The 24,687-nt window shown below is 41.6% G+C and overlaps 1 protein-coding gene across 5 annotated transcripts in view; it reads right to left on the bottom strand.

Moving 5' to 3' along the window:
• Positions 1–23,346, bottom strand: part of SULF1 (sulfatase 1) — a 369,532-nt gene extending 346,186 nt beyond the window's left edge. For 3 of the 5 annotated variants that reach the window (XR_003854840.1, XM_029591438.1, XM_029591444.1), the window contains exon 1: positions 23,092–23,346. The gene's annotated coding sequence lies outside the window, so the exon portion shown is untranslated. Of the gene's footprint in view, positions 1–7,357; positions 7,471–23,091 lie in introns of those variants that run through there. The other 2 variants (XM_029591439.1, XM_029591440.1) reach the window with 2 other exon arrangements.
• Between the last annotated feature and the right edge of the window lie 1,341 nt (positions 23,347–24,687).

Raw genomic sequence — 24,687 nt, 5'->3', positions numbered from 1 at the left:
GAACGAGCCGTCCGGCGCGAACGAGCCGGGAATCACGTGGCGCCGCGTCACTCAGACGCGACGTCACGTGATTCCCGGCACGTTCGCGCCGGACGGCTCGTTCGGCCCAAAAAGAACTTTTGGCCAGCTTGGGGGGGTCAGGAGGCCCCCCCAAGCTGGCCAAAAGTTCTTTTTGGGCCGAACGAGCCGTCCGGCGCGAACTTGCCGGGAATCACGTGACGTCGCGTCTGAGTGACGCGGCGCCACGTGATTCCCGGCTCGTTCGCGCCGGACGGCTCGTTCGGCCCAAAAAGAACTTTTGGCCAGCTTGGGGGGGTCAGGAGGCCCCCCCAAGCTGGCCAAAAGTTCTTTTTGGGCCGAACGAGCCGTCCGGCGCGAACTTGCCGGGAATCACGTGACGTCGCGTCTGAGTGACGCGGCGCCACGTGATTCCCGGCTCGTTCGCGCCGGACGGCTCGTTCGGCCCAAAAAGAACTTTTGGCCAGCTTGGGGGGGTCAGGAGGCCCCCCCAAGCTGGCCAAAAGTTCTTTTTGGGCCGAACGAGCCGTCCGGCGCGAACGAGCCGGGAATCACGTGATGCCGCGTCACTCGACGTGCCACCGACGTCACATGCTTCTCGCCAAGGATTGCAGAAATGACGTCCTCACTCCTCGCTCGATCACCAGGGAGTTGTGGTAAGTCTGGGGGGGGGATTAAGGAGGGTGAGGGGGTTTAATTTTTTTTTTTTGCACATATGTACATATACCCAACTCATTGGATTTTTTTTATGTCCATATTGGCCGCAAGTGGGACCCCCTTTCGGACATAAAAAATATGAACATAAAATTTTGCTCTGCACATCCCTAATGGATATCACATCGGTTTACATTATAACAGGGGTAACAATTAACATCAGTAGGAGGAAAATAATAGTTACATCTAACAAGGTAAATTCCAAGGAACGGGATGTCGAAAAAGAGAAGCAGAGTTTAGTGAGGGATAGAGTTAACGTTAAGAGAGAAAGCAACTATATTACATTACTGCCACATTATAATACGGTACAGTAGTAGAGTAGTAGTAGAGTAGTAGAGTAGTAGAGTATTATATAACATTGTGTCCCCCATTTACAGGTTGGTATTTCAAGGAACTTTGCATAGGGGAGATCTGGAGCATCCTGGATGTTGAGTTGAAGGAGAAAAAAAAGACCTCTTTTGGAATTCTGTGTACAATTCTGGAGACTGCACCTTCAAAAGGATATAAGAGAGGATGGAGTTGATCCAGAGGGTGGCTACTAAAGTGGTCAGTGGTCATTTTAAAGCACATGGGGGACAGACTTAATCTAAACATGTACACCCTAGAGGAAAAACGAGATAGGGGAGAAATGATAGAGACATTTAAATATCCGAAGGTTTCCAAGCACAGGAAGCAGACCTCTTTAAATGGAAAGCGGGCTCTAGAATGAGGGGTCATGGGATGAGGGTGAAAGGTGGTAGATTCAGGAGTAATCTTAGGAAATATTTTGTTAGATACAGTAATACATGCATAGAATGGCCTCTCAGTGGATGTGGTTGAGAGAAAAACAAACAGTTATAAAGCTAAACTAATTGGATGGATGGGCAGTTTGGATGGACCATACAGTCTTTTCTGTCATCATATTTCTATGTAAGAAAAAAAAAAGGAGAAAAAATGAAGGTGAAGAAAAAGGAGAAGGAAAACAAAACAAAATGAAAAAGGATAAAAAGAAAAAAAGAAAAAAAAAGTTTTGCTATGGGCATGCAGTACCATTGAATTACCATTGGATAGCATCAGGTGCCATGGCGGGCCTAGCAGCTTTATTGAGCTTTAATGGAAATGTTTAGTTGCAGTTCTTTAAGGGTTCTAGTGTGAGTTTCCCCATAAGATTGCTGAAAGACTATCCTCTCTAGGAGTGGGGTATATAACCTGGGTAAAGGTTTGGTGGGATTTGGATTCTGAGGGAGTCTTTAGAATTGAGAAGAGCCTCCAGGATGTAGGAGGGTGGAGAAGCCAACCTTTGGGTTGGTGGGCCTGGGAACCCCTCCACGTGATGTGGCCTTGCAGGGGCTCTTTCCCTCAAGGAGCGAGGCCAGAGACCATCCACTTCAGGTGTTTCCTTCCCTAGAGGAAATGGCCAGGGATCAAGAGTCCAGTGAAGAGTTTTCAAAAAAGTAAGAATACCCCCAGCGAGGACCAGAATGTGGAGGAGACTGGGGAAATCATAATCACTGCTGGTAAGATGGACACAAGACCTGTGGGGATGGAATGGATGGAGGTCCATGGAATGTGAGCACCTCCATTAGAGGATTCTGTGGATTGTGAGTAGCACAAGGGAAAGGAAGGTAAAATGTGTGGGGTGTGTTAGTGACTCCAAGGAGTAATGTATGGGTATGAGCCACATGTCCCACTTGTAAATCAGGTAAAAGGGCTGAGTTGTAGAGATATAGTCCATACATTCCTGCTGAATGTTGCTTCAAAGGATTATATGGGAGAAGGTTTTGGAGGAGAAAAAGGGAAGGATGGAAGCAAAGGGACATGTCCTGTTGGAGATGCTATCATAATTCTTTGAATAAGCTTTAAGTGATGTTGCAACTGTCTCTTGGCTGAGAATCCTGTTGAACTCAGAGTTATTCAGTAATCTTGTTCTGTTCTCTACATTATTGTAGATAGTTGCTGTCTGGTAACTCCAGAAAATAAAGCATTAATAGTTTGTATTATACTTTGCTGTGGACTGGTTTTACAGAAGAGAGATCCAAGCAGGGGCTTCTCTGTCCAGCCCCAGAAGAACAACCTAGCCCCACTGTCTCACCCCAGGTCCACCATCTGCATGATGAAGTGGACCTGAACCCTAAAAATCCTGAGTGTCTGACACAGCAATCCAACAGGGTCAGAACATTTTGTGTGCCGTCAGTGGGGTTATACATGCATGATTACACATTTATTTTGAAAAGAGCTCCTGCATGGCGCTGAGAGCACTCAGCAGTGCCCAGGTGCTGGTCTGGACCTGAGCATCAAGCAGTGGTTACTTTTCTGTGGCACACCTGATCAGGTCTGGTGCAAATACTATTCTAACACATTTCAGCCCCTATTTACTAAGCTGACCTGATATGTCAGCGCATGGTAACTAAATAACGATTTCTGTATTTACCACATACTAAATAAAGCACGCTATCCAAAAATACTGTCTGCCATTTGGAAATAGTATGCACTATTTCTGAGCAAAACTATTCGCCCAATGCGTGCTAATTAACAAGCTGCACCAGAGGCATATATATGCATGCAAAGTAGTCCATTATTATTAAAATAAAATTGTCAACTGTGTTATTTCAGAAAAAAAAATTAACTACACTAAAGAGAAGCAGAACAAAGTGGAGACAACAGTTAGCTAGTGCCATTTTGGATTACAGCATGGGCAGAGCATGAACAATTGGCCTTCAGTTTTGCCTTGGGCAGGGAGGACAGTTAGGGGTGGAGAAGAGAGCCAAAATGTTTTCTAAGTTGGGTATGGGTTTCTACATGACTTAGTTGGGGGAGGGCTGGGTAGAATTTTAGTTTAGTTTCCCTACCCCCTCCTCACTAATGAAGCACTCAAAGTGGTTTACAACATTTAAAACATTAAATATAAAAGCAGTTCATCCATTTTACTAAAAACTTATTACTCTAATATACAAAAAGTACTCCTAGTAAGGTACCGCCAATAATTATGCGGAATATAATAAAGACAAATGAAAAAATAAGAAATAAAACAAAGCAAAGTTTAAAACAAATCACCCTCACTTTCACATGGGCAATGCATTTATAGCTGCTGGTATATTTTTTATAATGAAGATTTTGGTACTGGGGATTAGGCTGCAATCTCAGGGCTACCTGCCCCTTTAAATTGTGAGTCGGGGCTGGGAATGCATGTATATTCCTGACAGGGCACATTTAAAAACATGAGAGGTGTCTGATGCCTGTTTGGTGGCTAAGCACAAGTCTCCCTGTGGGCTCACCAAGACAAAAATGGTCAAGCAGATTTTAGTGAACTAGGCCCAGAGGCAAGGGCTGAAACTGAGCAGGAAACAAAAAGAAACTCAAAATGATTCTTTCCCCTCTTGATTGATCACCAGTCTTCTATTTCTCACAGATGTCTCTTAAACTCAGCCCTTGAAAGCATGCAAGGCCTGAGTTTAATTGGGATATATTCAAAACAAAAGACTTAAGACTTGTTTTAAAAATCTGGGCTTCCAGCAATCAGGTAAAAATAATTATAAAATGCACTGACTTAATCAGGTTCACAGCACTGAGGCAGCAGAAACATCCTAACAGCCTTCCTCCAAATCTTCACTTGACTAGCATGGCACAACACGATCCCCCTGTAATTCATGTTAAATAATATTCAGCCTATCACAAAGAACTCTTCTTAGTAGTGGCCCATATCAGAGTTGAGTACTCTCCCAGGCTCTCTCCAGTCTCAGCCTTACTGGACCATCAAGCTCCATGATCCCTCCACTGCTGAAGAGTCTGACCGCCAAGCCTCCTTAAATTCAATGGAACTCCCCTCTTCAGGCCCTTGGACCTTTCCCCTTGAGGGAGAAAGCCCCTTCCGTTTGGAGGGGTGCTACTGGAACCCCAGCCCTTGGGTGGCTAAGGCTGAGTCTCTCCACCTAAACGTTTGAACACACATTTATATACAACCTCTAGTGAAGCCTTCTCCCATTGTTACTTAAAGAAGACCCAGTCAAAAAGCCATAGAACAGTGATTTCACATTGAACCATAATACTTTAATATTAGGCATTCACTATTAAGCAATATCTTCCATCTTTAGAACCCATTCAATGAAAGGACCCTGTTGGAGATCCCGCTCTGTTAAAAATACTACATCTTACGGTTACTTTTTCCAGTTGTTAAAACATAATCATCCTAATCCAGAATTAAAGGTTAAGTGACCCTCTTCAGACATTTGTCCAAGGCATTTGGCTAGTGACAGAGCCAAGTCGGAGAACCTCCTCCCAGGCATTATTTCCCAGTCACTGAAATGTGCATTGATGGGCCCCTGTGGGATTTGCTGAACCGTAGTACACAGGTACCACAGTTTAGTAAATTTTGCAGGAATTAGTTTGAGGTGAAACAATATAGGTTTGTGCTGTTTTACTGCAGCTTAGTAAATAGGCCTCTTCATAATCAGAAACTAAAATATCATCTTCAATATAATTGTTAATTTTTCTACAGCTCTTTTAAAAAACAAAAATTCCTATAGTGGTTATTGGTGAGCAGCAGATACAGGATTAGACAGCATTACATATAAATATGGTAGTCTGCAATTTCACCAGCTTTGCCATAATTATGGAATAATATTTGTTTTCCTACCTGTGTTCATAAAAGATTACATTAGCAAGGATTAAATGTTGGAAAAAGCACATGTCAAAATTAGTTTTCATACAGGTCGATAGCACACTGTCAGCCTGCTCTGGACGCGTGTTTTCCCTTACCCCTTATTCAGTAAGGGGAGGAAAACACGCAGCCCACCCGCGGCACCTAATAGCGCCTTCAACATGCAAATGCATGTTGATGGCCCTATTAGGTATGCGCGCACGATTCAGTAAGTAAAATGTGCAGCCAAGCCGCACATTTTACTCTAAGAAATTAGCGCCGACCCAAAGGTCGGCGCTAATTTCTTCCGGCGCCAGGAAAGTGCACAGAAAAGCAGTAAAAACTGCTTTTCTGTGCACCCTCCGACTTAATATCATAGCGATATTAAGTCGGAGGTCCCCAAAAGTAAAAAAAAAAAAAAATAAATTTGAATTCAGCCCGCGGCTGTCGGGCCGAAAACCGGACGCTCAATTTTGCCGGCGTCTGGTTTCCGAGCCCGTGGCTGTCAGCGGGCTTGAGAACCGACGCCAGCAAAATTGAGCGTCGGCTGTGAAACCCGCTGACAGCCGCCGCTCCTGACAAAAAGGAGGCGCTAGGGACGCGCTAGTGTCCCTAGCGCCTCCTTTTCCCCCATTTTTCTCGCGTCACCTCATTTAAATACTGAATCGCCTGCACCGGCGAGGGGCCGGTGCGCGCGCCGGGAGAGCGGGCGTTCGTCCGCTCTCCCGCGGTCTTACAGTATCGACCTGATAGTTAGCTAGCCAGAAAAATACTCACATTTATTAACATACAGAATGTGTGCAAAGATATTCATTTTTTTGACTAGTTTTAAGTTTTATCTGAAAGTGAATGTTCTCTTCGGTTTAATGTCACAATAAAACAAGTTCCTACAATACCCACCCTGACAGGAATCTCAAATCAAATTAACTTCCTGACCACATGAAACTGATTGATGGGAAACCTCTTGACTGCTTTGCCTAACCAGAGACAGGATGCAGACGAGATGATGATTAACAGTTATCAAAGATGCCTGTTAAAATCCTTTTCTCTTTCTTTTTGTCTAGAGCTTAGTTCCATGCCTAGCAGTGTCTGCCCATGGCCTGCAAGTTACAACCTTGTTCCCTGGAGCTCAGCCAGTGCTGTCACCGGGTCTCCATCACTTGAATTTTAGAATTCTTGTAGCCATCTTCCAAACCTTAACAGGACTCTCCTTAAAATCTCAGCCTACACCATAAACCTTATAAGGTAAGACCTATCCACCTAAGTGAGTATACCCAGAAGGAGAGCAGGAAAAGAGGGCTATGAGAACCATTTAAAGAAGCCTCAAAAAGTTATATATATTGGACAAGGAATAGGTTTTCAGTCGAAAGAAAGTTCTAGCACAAGAGTGATGATATGATAGACTCAGGAATAGCATAAGTTAGCAATTCCTCACATGTAGAGCTGGTAGGGGTAAAATAGTATCAAAACAGTAAGACGTAACAGAACATGTACAGAAGATCCTTGGAAATGGTAAACCCAAAGTCTGCTACATTGCAGTAGGTAAGGAAAATTGGCATAATGGTCTGATCAAATTCTCTGTTTCTACAAGACACAAAAGATTATGCACCAAGAGACAAACCGAAATGTTAGGCCATTTATTCAAAATGGCTGCTGCTCATCTCTGGGAACCTACCAGTGGCAGAAATTCATACCAGCCTCACTCCAAACATAGCTGGAACCTGAAACTTAAATTCCCAAGTTCACAGCAATGGAAAGCAGGAAGCATTCACCGTGCATGCTGGCTTTGGGTTAAGACACTTGGATAGAATGTAGACCATTTTATTGATGTAGAAATAGAAAGAAAAAAAAAAAGAAACTAGCGTTTTGGTTTCCCTTACAACATTTTTGTTATTTGCACATATTTTCTCTTGTTGTCTTTTTCAGTCACCAACTCTCTATATTTGCCTACTGTTAGGGCTGTTCAATAGTGGATTCAAAATTCAGTCTCATGATATCAGCAAAAATTACCTGAATTGTTCTAGTCAGACTATTGTGTCCACTATTTCTTTATATGGTCCGGAAGGATTGAAAGTAGCATGTCTTGCTGGGTGGCCTTCCATCTCCATCAGACAGAAATCATTGACAATGCATAGAGCAATTGGGGTCAGTCTCTTAAAAAAAAAAAGGGTTAGTGAGGACATTGATAAATGATGTAAGGCTTTTCTTGTGCATGATATTCCGAGTGGCTCCCAAGGAAAAATGATTTTGTGAAAAAAGAACTTAGCTGCAATCTCTGGGCTGTCAGTCAGTGTTGTGCTGCAGAGGACACCTGGAACTCTCGGGAGTCCCTCATTCCATTGTTTTATGAAACCAGAGAGGGTCTCGCCCAGTAGAGCATTGCTGTGGGAAGCAGCCCATATATAGCATATTACTGTTGCCAATATATATTTCTTCAAAAAAGAGCACTCTTGGACAAAATACTTTACACAATTGCACAAAATACGGTCTTAGGTCCCAAGACTAAGAATTCAAAGACTAAGACTAAGACTAAGACTAAGACTAAGAATTCAGGCATTACAGGGAACTTTATGAACTCCTAGAGTAAAGAAGAGATCCCAGGATTTGGAGATTGCATTTTATGAATGCAGAGATCCTGTTACATCATGTAGAGGGCAGGCACGTTATTCTAGGTCTCAAGGCAGCATGTGAGGAACAAAAAGGAGAAGAAGAATAGTGACTAACACACAAGACTAATAGGAATAAAGCACCGATTAAGAGGACAAGGAAAGAAATCAAGACAGATTCAAGCCTCAGACATGCACAGCAAGTCAGGAGGAAGACTCAGGTTTTTATTTGTATGTTCATTTTTGGAACATCAGGAGGGACAAACTGAATCCTTCAGGATATAGGAACTGCAAAATAGAGTATATTGGGGACCTGTTCATTATTACTCAAGCCAATGTGGAGAAATGGAGGATCTGCTACTAGACCAGAGACCTGGGATTGTGGTAAAGGGAGACCATGCACCTTTTGGCTTGCCCATTGCTCGAGGGCAGCCCTTGCACATTGTGCAATCTTGCTGAGGCCAGCTCCCGAGTGTGCTGGAATGTGCTCATCAGTGGAAACAAATAGGATTTTGGTGACTGGCTGCAAGAAGAGGTGCTCTGTAGCCCTTTTAAGACACGCATTTTTTGCAAGATACCAGCAATTTTGGTCACTCATTCACAAGATGCCTTGCAGCTTTTTTAGTATCAATAATATATATTTAGGATGATTCAGCTGTATTTAGGCTTTCAAGGTTTGAACACAGGATAAATATAAATGTAATCAACTCAACAGCATTTTAATACATTAGTGGTTCTTTAACAGTAGCAAAGCTAGCTACACGAAAAACAAAATCACATTGCCAGTTTCTTGGTTCTATTGTTTCAATTTCTGATTTTCCTATTCTTAGGTTTCTTTTCTTTGCTCGTTATATTATTCAGTTCTAGGCTAATTTGTAAAGAGTTTAAGAGCCTAATTTGGGAATTAGAAGACTGAATTGGCCCCTTTGATAAGCGACTAGGGCCTAGTCCCTAAAATTTAGGTTTTTAAATTTCATTAGGAGGCTATATTTAAGTGAACGAAAAGTGAGTGGCTATGTGGGTGGATTTAGGATGGAGGGAGAAAAGAGTTAAGGCAGAGCTTTCCAAACTGTGTGTCGGGACACGTTAGTGTGTCGCCTGCAGTGTGCAGGTGTGTCGCGCAAGCCCGGTCAACTCTGATGCGAGTTTGGGCTTTTTTTTTTCTAGAGATTCACTTTTTTTTTTTCAGTTTATGGGTTGCTTATTATTGGGTGATTTTTGCTGTCAATCGTGTTTTTTTGGGGGGGCTTGGTGGGTGGAACGAGCCCAGCCATCCTTGCATTGGCTGCTGCTGCCGATGAAGCCTGGCCATGAGGAGTACTGACTGCAAGCAGCAGTGTCTGGTGATCATGGAAGGGAGTGAAGCACTTAACTGGCAACAATCAAAAAGACGAGGTACATGAGTGTGGGGGCCAGACATGTGCTGGGGGGAGAGACATGAGTGAGTGGGGGGCAAACGTGCTGGGGGACAGACATGTGCTTGAGGGGGAGAGATATGAGTGTGTGGGGGCCAGACATGTGCTGGGGGGAGGAGAGAGATGAGTGTGTGGGGGACAGACAATTTGTTTTATTATTGTTTCTCATAAATTATAACAATAACATGAATCTTGGAATATATATTTTTAATATAAATTTAAGGTTTTCATGAGAGAGGTTGTGTCGTGAAACATTTTATTTATGTATATATTTAAGGAAACATACATAAATTGTCGAAATATGTTTCGTTCGTTTAACCTTTAACCTCTGGTTTACTAGTAGACTGAATTACCGTGTCGTGAAATTATGTTTGTCTAAAAAGTGTGTCACCAACATGAAAAGTTTGGAAAGCTCTGAGTTAAGGATTTAGCATGGATTTTCTGCCTAAGGTACCCAACTTAGGCTATTAAATCTGGGCAAATGAAATGTAGGCCTTTTTAACTGAAAAACAGACTAAAAATAAGCATGAAATGTAAGAGCCTATTATCAAGAGCTCAGCTTTTTTTTTTGTTATAATATTGGCCCCTCTTTATATATTTATGTTTGAATAAAAAGTATTCGGGACCAACAGCATGGCTCAAGATCCAGTGGGTCCAGTAGAGTTCAGAGGTAATATGATAGGAGGGAAGGCATCTCCCACTACTAGTGTAGCAACTTCTACTGGTGACCAAGCTGCATTGAGGGTTGGTCTAGGACTAACTGCTTCCTAGCCAAAGGATTTTCTGCTCCCTAGACTTGAGGTTTTGGGAAGGGGTATTAAAAATAAAGGGATAGAAAATGGGAGGTGGATGAGAGTAGTTGCATTTTATTTTTACAGGCAATCACCTTATTTTAGAAAATAAAATGTTCTCTCTCTGCCAACTTTGCAATTGTTGTGCAGTATTCCTGCTTCATGTGTATTAGCCAGAGATTCATTATGATAGGATCTTTATCTAGGAAGAGCCTTTTATTGTTTAATATATATCTCTTTGAACACTAATTGAAATAGAAACTCAGGCATAAAAGGATGGCACACAGATTTGCTCTCCTGTTAAGCAAATTCTCATTTTGAGTGTCTGCTGTTGCTTTAAAAGTCTGATAATGCCAGTGTGACCACTGACCACCAGGGTAGACTTCCTGCACCTGCTAAAGTCTGCAACATGGAAGACCATTGAGCTTACATTAATTTGTAGATTTTAGCATGTTTCCATGATTACAGCTTTTTTCCCTTAAGAAACACATATGGGCCGATTCAGTACAATGCACGGGAGAACAGGCACTCTGAGGCGAGAGCCTGTTCTCCAGATGCACACCCAGGCCATTCTCCTGGGCGTGCGATTTTGTATGCAGAAGCGGCAGCTATCAGCAGGTGCCGGCAAAACTGAGCATCTGTTTTCCAACCCATGGGCAGATTTTTTTTTGGGGGGGGGCCTCCGACTTAATATCGCTATGATGTTGAGGGCGCTATTAGTTTCGGGGGGGGGGGGGGTTTGGATGTGTGTTTTCCACGCGCTATTACCACCCCTTACTGTATAAGGGGTAATAGCGCATCGAAAACGCGCGCCCAAACGGGGGCTAACTGCGCGCTCGGCCTGAGCGCACCGTACTGAATCGGCCTGACAGTAACTGCCCACATGTGTGCAAAGTCCGCAGAAGACTTTCCCCTGCAGACTTCAAACTAAAGTTCAGAGTGAAATGACAAGGGTGCTTTACATTTTGAAAAATTAGCTAGGAATACTGCCCACATGCATTTGCACCTGCCAAATTTGTGTGGGTAGCTTCGCCTGAAGAAAAAATGCACACAGACTTTTAAAAAGTCAAAAAGGGCAAACCCCTCCTCAGGAATGCCTCCCCCCTACTGTGCCTAAAGTTACACATTTAATGACACAATGCACATAACTTTACCCACACGCAGGCAGGGCAAGGTCTGATAACCCATTTTCATAGGTAAAGCACTGTTTTACCTGCAGAAATGGCTTTCTAAAGCCCACCTTCCCTGTGTGGAACTGGAGCAGAACCTGGACGACTGAAAATTGTGAACTTTCAGCTGCACTTTGAAGGAGGCATTCCTGGGGGCGTGTTTAGGTCAGGTGAGGAAAAAACAAAACCCATATACATTGCATTCTTAACTCCACGCACATTTTTTCCTACTGCAAAATGTCCTATGGCACATTTTAAAGCTAAAGTATGCATTTACATTCTCTTTGAAAATGTGTGCAAAACCTGAGGGTAAAATGTACCTGTAGGGGTGAATGTTCCAAAGGAGTTAAGCATGTAAGAGTAGTAATTTTCAAAAACCCATTTAGTACGTAAAGCCCAGTTTTATGCATGCAAAACCTTTTGAAAAGGACCTCCATAGTGCACACTTTCCCTCCTTGATTTAATCCCCAGGGGAATAAACCACTGAGCTGTGAAACAGCATGGGTACTTTTATCCTCACTGATGGGGCAGTCCTTAACAAGTGTGAGCAGCGCACGCTGATAATGTAATACAAGGCAGGTGTGTTTCATAGGCCTCCTGGTTTAACACTTGGGTTTCCCAATGTTCCAATCTTGTGGCACATCAGGGGCCCTTCCACTGGACAGTTATGGTTGAAACCTTGCAGGAGTAAATTACAGAGCACAATAGCTAGACTTTTGGTAAGGGCCAAATCCATCAGTCATGTTATGCCAATTTTGTGACTGCAACAGAGTGGGATAAAATTTAAGATTAAATGCTTGAATCAACTGGCCTCTGCATATTCTTTCCCAACTTTGATCTCCTACACCTCCACAAGGGAACTTTGTTTCTATCCTCCCCTCTTCTGGCTTCAGCCAGACTGAACATGCACAAAATATTGTGTATTCAACTGCAATTCCCCTACAACAGGGAACAAGTTACCTCTAATCGCTGCACTGGGACACGTGTTACCTCACCTTCTGGGAAAAGTCAAAGCTTGGCTCTTCTAGCCAAGCCTCTCTCTAGATTCCCCAGAAGAGACTCATCCTCTAGTACCTTCACGCTGGAAGTCATCCTGCCTGTGGATATCACAAGGTTTGCCCACTGCCTATCTCCAATGCACCCACTTCCTTCTTCCTACCATACATTCGCCACTTCTTCTATATTTATGTGCAAGCTGGATATCATCTCTATATGCAGCCATTATTTATGTATGCGGTGCCATGTTACTGATGGAATTTTCTTGGGCCTACCTTTAAGAAAAGAAAGAATATCAAATTCTTAAAGAAAAATTAGAGAAGAGACTCTTCAGTCTAATAAACAGCCAAAGCCATCCACCAAGAAGACCCCGATACATGCGTGCGGATAGACAGAGTGTTGACATGACGAGCTCTTGCAGTGAAATGTGCCTAGAAAAGCATATTTTCGTTTGGAAAACTTATTTACCTACATAAAAACCTTTAAAACTTGGTTAGGGATCAGTGTTTATTTCTTATCCTATTCCTCAAGTTTCTGAAACCATTGTTTCTTTAAATTCCCAATACTGTTTATAATCCTGGCATTCTTATTGGAAAGATGAGTTTGATCCATTCATTCTACAGGTGATGGACAAACCCTGGGATTTAAGAGTGAAATCCTGGACTAAAGAAGGATAAACTGAATTTATGATATCATTGTTTTCTCATGTGTGCAACCTGAGGACAATTTACTAAACTGAATTTTTTTTCACTAAATGGTTTTCTGTGTGAAAAATCTGTGTGAAACAACCACACGAGCTAAGGTATTTTGTGTGAAATTTTTCACAAAAAAAAAATCTTTATAAAAAAATGTTACAAATCAGGGGAGTCAACTTTTGTGCATAGTCTGCGACATGCAAAATTGATTGAAATTGCCCTGGTAACAAGTGCTGCAATACAAAATCGTGCAAAGCAGCTCATTAGTTGGCAATTTTGCAAAAAAGACAGGTATTACAGGAAAGGCTTTGCAGGCCCGCTTTTGTAAAAATATCCCTTGCAACTCAAAGAGACGTACGGATTTTTTTCCAGCCAGTTCAGGAAGCCCCACACTGCATGCACCAGCGCGCAGGTTTAAAGGAGTCACGCAGCCCTAAAGGGCGACATGACCCATTATCCCCTTCCCACAGTCAGAGCTCCCTGCTGGTGCTAGGAGCCTGGAGCTATTCATGGGCTAAGTTAGTTTATTAGCCCCATGAGATCCTCTCTTTGCCCCTCATTTCAGATTTAAAGTCCTTCTCAGCCCCCCCCCCCCACCTCCCCCTCTGAGCTCACTCCATTGGGGGGGTGGAGAGATGCCTACTTGCTCCTGCCCTGTTGTTGCCATTTTACAAGGTGATACTGGCTGACTAGCTTACCCATTCCTTTCTTTGTCACGTTGGAGCCACCAGCAACAGAAACGTTGCGCAGCCAGTAATGCGTAGAACATTTCATGTGACAGTGAGCAACACATGCAAATGAGCTCATTTGCATTCTCAACAAACTTGCCAAGTGGCACAGAGAATGCCTGGGTTAGTACATTGGTCTCTATAGAGCATCTAATTCAGATTTGGACCCCCTTCCCAATATTTTAATAACTAATTGAGAATTACTGCTTGATCTGAGCTTTAATAATGCCCCATTATTAATAATGGCATTTAATAAAGGCATTTAATAATGCCCCATTATTTTCAAAAAAAGACTTAAAACTTGGCGCTTCCACCAAGCTTTTCCATAACATCAGACAGCACAAGCATCTCTGCCAAGGTCCCCTTTAAATCATTTTCAATCAAACTATAAGAGAACTATATAAGAACTTCAGTTATTGTCAACAACCTATAAGATAACTATACAAGAACTAGACAAGTTCAATTCTAAAAATTCTTTGAACCCCTATTGAATACCCCATAGAACAACACAAAGAATTCCCCAAATAATTCTTCAACTCTAACTCCTTGGCAGCCCAAAAGTACAAAATGCAATTCCCAACCTCCTGACAGTCTTAAAAGCTATACACAGAAGTTATCTGCCTCTGCCTATATTAGGCTATGTATATTGTATTTCTTTGTTTAACCCCATATATTTATTTCCAAGTTATTCTTCCTGTTCTCTGTAAGGCATTTGCTTGTCACTGTTATTGTTCAAAATGTAAACCGAATTGATCAGTAATTCTGTTATTGGAAAGTCGGTATAGAAAAGTTCTAAATAAATAAATAAACCCGAGGTTATCTGTCACTCACAGACAGACAGACAGACATCTTTCCTATATTCACTTCCATATACCTAGTGCACAGGATGATTTCAAATTAAAATGTTATTAGTAATCAATTTGAGGGAATGGGAGACTAGAGATTTATTTATTTTGCTTATTTATTTGATTACTATAACTGAATTAGAAGAAGTGCCAGTGTGTATGTGAAATACTCTAGTACACCAGCTTGTATTAGGCAATGATAATAAAATGCAACAACAACGTTCCTTCTCATTTTAGAAGCTTCCACAGAATTCCGGTAGCAAGCGTATGTTTCCAGGCCATCCACTTCAAAAGCAGCTGCATACTTCTTTCTGAAATACTAACTAACCATATAAAAGTTCATTTTCAAATGGACTTCTGTGAGTAAAGTAGTGTTTTATTTTATTTATTTATTTATTTATTTATTTATTTATTTATTTATTGTTTTTGTTATACCGAGTTTCATGATAGGCATCACATCAACCCGGTTTACAAATAACAAGGAGTGTAAAGCATAACGTAATGTAAAAAATAGTATTTTCAATAAGAACCTTGAACTTTAAATACAGTGAATCAGAAAAAGGGAGAGGGAAAGTTACAAAAAACAAGGAAAATAAACTTGGGATGGAAGGGGAGAAATTGAACAGCACAATATTTACATTTCAGCCTATTGATACATTAGAATAGCAAGTGAAAAAATAAGACTATGAAACGGTACATAGGTAATCAAATGAATAAATATGACACAGTTGTGAATGGTAATAGCATGATAAATATTCAGCAGGAATTAGTGAGAGAGGGTTTGAGGTTGGTTGATTCGTGTTTACATTCCATTATTGTTTATATCCCACCTATTGCAATAACAAAGCTGTGCACAATAAAAACTCATCAATAACAGCTCCCTGTCCAAGTGGGAGCAACCTCTAATCCTCCCCCTCCTCCAGCCAGAGATATGGCATCCCCTTCCCCTCCCCCCTCAGGAAGAATTAGTAAAAAAATGTGTATCCTATCATTAAATCATCCGATGTACCTGAAGATTGGAAGATGGCCAATGTAACCCCCATATTTAAAAAGAGATCCAGGAGTGATCCAGGAAACTATAGACCGGTGAGCCTGACTTCAGTGCTGAGAAAAATTGTGGAAACTGTTAAAGAATAAAATCACAAAACATTTAGATAGACATGGTTTGATGGGATACAGCCAACATGGATTTACCCAAGGGAAGTCTTGCCTCTCCTACATGTTTTTGAAGGGGTGACTAAACATGTGGACAAAGGTGAACTGGTAGATGTGATATATTTGGATTTCCAGAAGATATTTGACAAGGCATGAGAGGCTTCTAAGAAAACTAAAAAATTCATGGGATAGCAGGCAATGTCCTTTTGTGGATTGCAAGTTGGTTAGAAGACAGGAAACAGAGAATAGGATTAAATGGTCAGTTTTCACAGTGGAAAAAGTAAACAGCGGAGTGCCTCAGAAATCTGTATTTGGACTGGTGCTTTTTAATATATTTATAAATGATCAGGAAAGGAGTATGATGAGTCAGGTGATCAAATTTGCGGAAGACACAAAATTATTCAAAGTAGGTAATCTGAAGCGGATTGTGATGAATTGCAGGAGGACCTTGTGAAACTGGAAGATTGGGCTTCCAAATGCCAGATGAAGTTTAATGTGGACAAGTGTAAAGTGATGCATATAGGGAAAATAACCCTTACTGTAGTTATACAATGCTAGGTTCTATCTTGGAGTTACCACTCAGGAAAGAGATCTAGGCATCATAGTGGATAATACTTTGAAATCGTTGGCCCAGTATGCTGTGGTGATCAAAAAAGCAAACAGAATCAGGCCAATACAGTACAGTGCGCGCCAACGGAGCGCACTGTTAGCCTGCTATTGGACGCGCGTTTTCCCCTTACCCCTTATTCAGTAAGGGGAGGAAAACACGCGTCCAACCCGCAGCACCTAATAGCGCCCTCAACGTGCAAACGCATGTTGATGGCCCTATTAGGTATGCGCGTGGGATACAGAAAGTAAAATGTGCAGCCAAGCCGCACATTTTACTTTCAGAAATTAGCGCCGGGAAAGTGCACAGAAAAGCAGTAAAAACTGCTTTTCTGTGCACCCTCCGACTTAATATCATAGCGATATTAAGTCGGAGGTCCCGAAGAGTAAAAAAAGTTAAAATAAATAAATAAAACATTAGAATTCGGCCCGCGGCTGTCGGGCCGAAAACCGGATGCTCAATTTTGCCGGCGTCCAGTTTCCGAGCCCGTGGCTGTCAGCGGGCTCGAGAACTGACGCCGGCAAAATTGAGAGGCCGGTGCACGCGCTGGGAGAGCGGGCGTTTGTCATCTCTCCCACGGACTTTATTGAATCGGCCTGAATGTTGGAATTATTAGGAAGGGAATGGAAAGTAAAATGGAGAATGTCATAATGCCTCTGTATCGCTCCATAGTGAGACTGCATCTTGAATACTGTGTGCAATTCTAGTCACCACATCTCAAAAAGGATATAGCTGCACTGGGAAAGTACAGAGAAGGGTGACCAAAATGATATGGGGCACGGAACGGCTGAAGAAGTTAGGGCTGTTCATTCAGGAGAAGAGATGACCGAGGGAGGATATGATAGAAGTCTACAAAATCATGAAAGGACTTGAATAAGTTAATGTAAATTGGCTATTTACTCTCTCAGATAAAAGAAGGACCAGGGGGCACTCCATGAAGTTAGCAAGTAGCTCATTTAAGACAAATTGAAGAAAGTTCTTTTTCACACAGCGCATAGTTAAACTCTGGAATTCATTGCCAGGGGATGTGGTTTCAGCAGTTAGTGTTACTGGGTTTAAAAAAGGTTTGGATAAGTTCCTAGAGGTTAAACTATTAACTGCTATTACAGTAATTAATAAGCAATGTAGCTTGTGATCTAATGTTTAAGTACTTGCCAGCTACTTGTGACTTGTATTGGCCACTGTTGGAAACAGGATACTGGGCTTGATGGACCCTTGGTGTGACCCAGTATGGCATTTCTTATGTTATATATTCGGGCAGAACCAGGAGAAGAACTGTAGCATCTTGAGATGTGGATAAAGGTGAACCGGTAGATGTAGTGTATTTGGATTTTCAGAAGGCGTTTGACAAAGTCCCTCATGAGAGGCTTCTATGAAAACTAAAAAGTCATGGGATAGGAGGTGATGTCCTTTCGTGGATTACAAACTGGTTAAAAGACAGGAAACAGAGAGTAGGATTAAAATGGTCAATTTTCTCAGTGGAAAAGGGTAAACAATGGAGTGCCTCAGGGATCTGTACTTGTACCGGTGCTTTTCAGTATATATATAAATGATCTGGAAAGGAATATGACGAGTGAGGTTATCAAATTTGCAGATAATACAAAATTATTCAGAGTAGTTAAATCACAAGCAGACTGTGATACATTACAGGAGGACCTTGCAAGACTGGAAGATTGGGCATCCAAATGGCAGATGAAATTTAATGTGGACAAGTGCAAGGTGTTGCATATAGGGAAAAATAACCCTTGCTGTAGTTAAACGATGTTAGGTTCCATATTAGGAGCTACCACCCAGGAAAGAGATCTAGGCATCATAGTGGATAATACGTTAAAATTGTCGGCTCAGTGTGCTGCAGCAGTCAAAAAAGCAAATAGAATGTTAGGAATTATTAGGAAGGGAATGGTTAATAGAACGGAAAATGTCATAATGCCTCTGTATCGCTCCATGGTGAGACCACACCTTGAATACTATGTACAATTCTGGTCGCCGCATCTCAAAATAGATATAGTTGCGATGGAGAAGGTACAGAGAAGGGCAACCAAAATGATAAAGGGGATGGAACAGCTCCCCTATGAGGAAAGGCTGAAGAGGTTAGGGCTGTTCACCTTGGAGAAGAGACGGCTTAGGGGAGTTATGATAGAGGTCTTTAAGATCATGAGAGGTCTTAAACGAGTAGATGTGACTCGGTTATTTACACTTTCGAATAATAGAAGGACTAGGGGGCATTCCATGAAGTTAGCAAGTAATACATTTAAGACTAATCGGAGAAAGTTCTTTTTCACTCAACGCACAACAAAGCTCTGGAATATGTTGCCAGAGGATGTGGTTAGTGCATTTAGTGTAGCTGGGTTCAAAAAAGGTTTGGATAAGTTCTTGGAGGAGAAGTCCATTAATGGCTATTAATCAATTATACTTAGGGAATAGCCACTGCTATTAATTGCATCAGTAGCATGGGTTCTTCTTCGTGTTTGGTTAATTGCCAGGTTCTTGTGGCCTGGTTTGGCCTCTGTTGGAAACAGGATGCTGGGCTTGATGGATCCTTGGTCTGAACCAGCATGGCAATTTCTTATGTTCTTATGCTCTTGAGAGCACCTAATATCACCTGATCTCAGAGATGACCTGGCTAACACCAAGATGGATGACTGCCTGGAACACTACATTTTCTCCTTTCATTTTACCTTGTTCAATGGCCATTCACAAAAAAAAAAAAAAAAGTAGGATGGCTTTATATTTTTGTCTTTTTATCTTCTACATGCTATTTTATTTTTATTTAATAATACTTATATCCCACCTATTAGAAAACAACTGTGCTAAGGCAGGTGCTAGTGTAGGAGCTTGTATTGTTTTCATTTTTTTTTTACTTTGCATGTTTCCATCATGAAGGCAGTGCCCGCCTGATGGCAGCCCCTGCCTTCACCTAAGACATAAATAGGAAGGACTTTATCTAGTAAAACATAAAAAAGAAATCAATAAAACACTTCATTAAAAAACAATTATCACCTTTAAACCTCACTGCCCCATCCATTTCAACATTCAAATTTCTATTTCTGCCCCATTCTTCTACCTCCTCTCCAGGCATACTACCTTAACTCAGTATTCCTCCACTGGCCTCCCCATATACTCCATTGAATGGTCATGGTTTAACCTTCTTTCTAAAATTCAACTTCTCATGGAAATCCTGAGGAGTACATTCCAGAAAGCCGGCACATAACTAAATACCAGCCCTCATGCAGATGTCAGCCTGCTCTCTTTTAGAGATGGTATCAGCAGCAAATCTTGCTGTGAAGATCTTTGTGCCCAGCTAGGTTCATAACTGCTTAATTGCTCTGCTAAATAGCTTAGGAGACCTACAGAAAAGGATCTTTACAAAATTGCCCAACTGATATGCACATAAAGTTAAATGCATATACACTATTACACTCTATACTTGTTCTGATACTCACATAGGAGAGAAGTGTTCCAGGAGGCAGAGCAGGGTTAGTATTTGTGTGCATACTTTTTTTTAAATCCAAAAGTTTGCAAGTAAATTCTCTCTGCAAATCTGCATGCACCGCATAGCAGGTACAACCTGTGTGTGTAGTTTTGCTGGGATAATTTTCAAAGTGGTGTTATGCATGCAAGTCTGCTTTAAAAATAACTTATGTGCATATTTTCTAGCTAAACGTATGTGCGATGTAACAAAATTACTCCGTAAAGCATCTTAGTATCACGTATGAATAATAAAATAAAAACACACTGCATACGTCAAAATTATCTTAATTGCTACACCATTAAATATTGCTATTTAAATACTAATCACACAAATTAAATCCCAGGTAGAGATAAACCAATACAAAAGGATGGAAGATGCATTAGGTTCCAAATGATCTTTAAATAGTGAAAGGAAAGTCCCCAAAAAGTTATAAATTGACACACAATTAAAAACAACCTCTCCCTCTTCCCCCTTGTCCCACCAGGCTGAGAAACAAGTGCTTGCTTTGCTTTTGTTTCACACCATCTTGCTACAAATGACACTCTCTTTTTAAAGTAAGGGTTGCTTCCTGTTCTGTTATATGCAGCTTTCTTTAGCAGGGGGGGAAATAAAAGACTATTCAGTTTGGTAGATGCTTTCATCCTGGAAACAACAGATAAGGTACACATGGGATGTTCAGAATTCCAGAGGGGAGGAACAGTGAGTGAAATGGTGTATTTCAGACTTTGAGGGGCACTTTGGAGTTTGGCTGTGATCTGTGCTTTAGGCTATCATTTGTACTATGTACTGGAATAAGAATAAGGATCTGTTTAAAGAGGTTCAGATGTCCATCCCCCCCCCCTCCTGCCCCCACCAAATTATTTTTAGTTTTGTATGGGGAAACCCCTCCAAATTTGGGACCGCTTTTTACAGCTGTCAGGAAAGTAACGTGAGCTTCCTGGGCATAACATTCCAGAGACCCGGCACAGCAGCAATTCCAGTGGCCCTCCAGACTGTCTGCTTTATTGGTTCTTTTATCCTGAGGGCTTTTTGCTCAGACTCAGAGGCACATTAACTCTTATGTGGCTCTGGCAGTAGGTGTGGCATACATACATTAGTCACGCACAGACTCCAGTGTGCCCAGGAAGTACCCATGACTGCCGCCTCCAGCCTTTTTTCCTTACTCCCTGCTCCCAGTCCTCAAACATCTGCCTTGGCTCATTTGCATATTAAAGGAGTCAAGATTGTGCAAGGTGGAATTGTAGATAGGCAAAAACCAGCACCCCAGCAATTGGGCAAGGTTTGTGCTTCAGCACTCTTTAAGTAATAGCTTTGATGAATGCTGTCTGTGCAGGTAAAAAACAAAACAAAACAAAACACAACAGTACAGGTGCTGTAGGGAAAAAAGCAAAATGTAAGTATGCTGAACTCGCCTTAAACCATTTGTTCAGTTATGTTAAGCATGTGGAAAGAAGATTACATTCTGACAAAATAAGTGAACTGCCTTATGGGCCTTATTAACTAATTTGCCTGCTTTCTGCAGGTGAGGGGGAAATGATTTCACTATTTTACAGTTTGTCTTATTCATAAAAGACCTAATTAAAAAAAAATTATATATATATATATATATATATATAAAGTTACACTTTTCCAGACACTTAGATGCCTATTTCTTAAATTACTGGTATATTAAATTAGAGGATAGGATTAAACATGCCCCCCCCCCCTCCCCCAAGGACAAGAAAAATCCTGGTTTCCTAGCCAGGGTGCTGCAGTGCTGATAGATTTGGGATTGCAGCTTGCCTTTCTTACCACTATTGTATCACAGCGGGTCTTAACTCTGTACAGCACCCCTCTCCCCAAGTTCCCAATTTTAATGATATCAATCATTTTAACAAGGAGAGTGTACCGTATAAACGTCACATTAAAAAAAAAGCAAACTTGTAATTAAACCCAGTGGATATATATATATATATTTTTTTGTAAACTACAAGCTAGAAAAAGAAGCAGAATATCAGATCACAAGAAGATTGTTATTTTGGCCTGCGCTAGTGTCACTTTTTCAGGTTTTAGCTAAATCGAATCTGTTCCCGATTTTTTTAAATGGCCTTCATATAAACCAAGAACCATAGGGCAGTCGGCAGCAAGTGTGAGACCGAAACATTTTTTATGGTATGAACCTGTTAACGCACACGAGGGGTTCAGCAAATGCCAGACTTATCCCTCCCGGTAGCAGCTTCTTGCAGTCATGCTCTCCGATTCGAGAAGTTTGTACACAAACTAATACCTTAAGCAGAACATCCTTGTTGACACAGATATCGTGCATTGGCATGACTGGCATAAGAAGGAATAATCGGTTTCAGATGAATGAACTATCACTGTCCTCCGCTGTGATAGCTGAGCTATTCAATACATAACCCTCAGTTAAATAACGGAATTTATCCCAGATAAGCTGACGTTTCTACCTGTCACATAAGTTACATTCAGTTATGAAAGCTCATTATTGCAGAGATTGAAAGAATATGCATGAAGATATAACAGGGAGTACCAAACACATAAAAGGGCTATATTATCAGACCGATCTAGAAAGGGGGGGGGGGGGGGGTGAGATAAACTTTTACCTTAAAAACAAAAAAAAACAAACCCAACAACTTTCACAGTGCAATTTCGAAATCTCTTAGAAACCGCGGACAATATACTAGATAAGGTTTTATTGCTGATCCTTTTTATCTTAAGCCATCTAATTCAGACCAGCTCTCTGAAAGTACCCCCCTTCCTAGACTTGTGTTAAATCGACTTTCAGAATAGCCTGTTCTGCACCACAATGAGTCGCCGGGAACATACACCAGGGCAGATCAATTTAAAAAGACCATTGAAACTTTGTTTTGTTTTTTTTAGACAGACGCAGTGAAGCCCTTTCCAATTTTTTCCCCCCAGTGGGGTTACCGTGAGATCTTTGCAAGGATTTTTTTTTTTTTTTTTTGTAATATCTCTGGGGTAGTAAAAGATAGGATAGGAGAAAAAAAAAAAAAAAGAAGGGAGGCGCTGCTCTAAAAGTGAGTTTCTAATCTGCACCTTCCAAAGCAATGACCCTAAGTGCATTAAAAGCGTTAGTTGTCCAAAGACAGCCAAGCATCGAGCTCGGCTCCCTGTTATCTGTCAGGCACACAATAGCAGCATTGATAAGACAACGACAACCGCCTTTGACAAGTGCGCGGGTCCAGCATTCCTTTTCAAAAGCATTAAAGGGGGGGTGGGTGGGAGCACGGGATGCCTTTTACTCTACCTGAATAAACTGTTTTTCTTTCCTTCGCTGAAAACGAGCCCAGCTCCTAAAAGCTGAACGATTCTTCCATTGCTTGCGGGCTGGGGGGAAGGGGGTGGTGGGGGGCAGGGAAGCGAGGGACCACACAGCTCTAGTAAAAGAAGACAGCTCGCCTCGTCCCAAATCCCCACTCCAAACGTGATGACACGCACTAACCCCAAACCATCTGTGGAGAGGAGGCTTCCAGGGCTGGGAGGAGCGGAACCGCAGGGCCGAGCGCCTCTCGGCAGAGTAACCTGAGAGGTTCCCCAAAGCGCTGCTATAAAGGAGGAGAGCAGGAGTGGGAGGAGCCAGAGTGGAAGGTGCGGGGGCTTCGCCGCCACTGGTGGCCCAGCTGTGCGGCTGCAGTGCTCGCTACCGCCCGTAATCCCCCAGGGACCACTGGGACCCTCACAGGAGGAGGCACAGCGGCCCCCACTAAAAAAAAGACGATTTATTGCAGGTCTATTGAGGGCAATTTCCTCTGACAGGCTGCCCCCCTCCTTCCAGGAGATAAAAAAAAGACTCCGTTCAAGGCGCGGATAAAGTGTTAAGGAGTAGTTTGCAGTGCAGTGTGACATCTGCATTTTAAATCCACTTTCCTGACTCTTCTGCAGTCCAACTGCCTCTTGCATTCTTAGGGAGAGAGAGAGAGCACGGGAAGTTTAGTTTGCATTTTACTTAAACTTAGAATACAAGTAGATAGATCGAGAATTATATTTTTAAACGTCTGAAAGCAGCTGAGCTACGGTTACACTTAGCAGAACGAAAGGCTGTTTTTTTTCATTCTCTGTAACTTTCTGAAAAGAATCTCCTGTTTTTTTTCCAAATCCACCTTTCATTAAACGGCAAAAAATGAAAACACATTCAACTGTCATAAATAGGCTTAGACTTTTTGTATTTTTTTTCTATCAGCTTTTTTCCTAATGACCTATTATTAGTCTAAATAGCTCTATGCTGATAATCTGAATGATTTTTTTTGTTTCTGTGAATCTATCTTTCCTCAAAGCAGAACGAAGGAGCTAATTGCTACTAACTGAATAAAAATAAAACACAATCCAGTACTTTTTCAGCAAAGGAGTTTTCATTTTAAGCAATAATGCAAGTGGGGTTCCTAAAAATATCAATTTGCTTTTCTTTTCTTGGCTCTAGATTAGGGGGTTTCTCTTTTGTTTTTATCCCTGGGTCTCCTTTCTTGGTGCCAATATATTTTATTTATTATAATTTTATATGCATTTGAAACATGAGTTGTGTACCCCATTGATTTTTTAAAAAATCCCAAGTCCATTATTATGTGTTCGTAGGATATTCCTACTATGTAGGTTTATGGGTGATACTTGTATGGGGCTATAATGAAGGAAACTGCTGTTTATAAGGGGTGGAAGTGATAAAGTAGGGAGAGTATTCTAACTTTTTTTTTTATAGCAATATCTCATTAGGATGAGGAATGAAATTAAATGTGAGAAGAGAAGCAGAAATCATAATTATTTTAACTGACAACTGAATAATCCTAGGACTGGATTTGCTAGTACTGCCCTTCTTTTGTGGTTTGTAAGTGCATTGTGTGAAAGCTGCAGG

This window comes from Rhinatrema bivittatum, chromosome 2 (assembly GCF_901001135.1).
Source record: "Rhinatrema bivittatum chromosome 2, aRhiBiv1.1, whole genome shotgun sequence".
Lineage (NCBI taxonomy): Eukaryota > Metazoa > Chordata > Amphibia > Gymnophiona > Rhinatrematidae > Rhinatrema > Rhinatrema bivittatum.
This window is presented reverse-complemented; position numbering and strand designations above follow the sequence as displayed.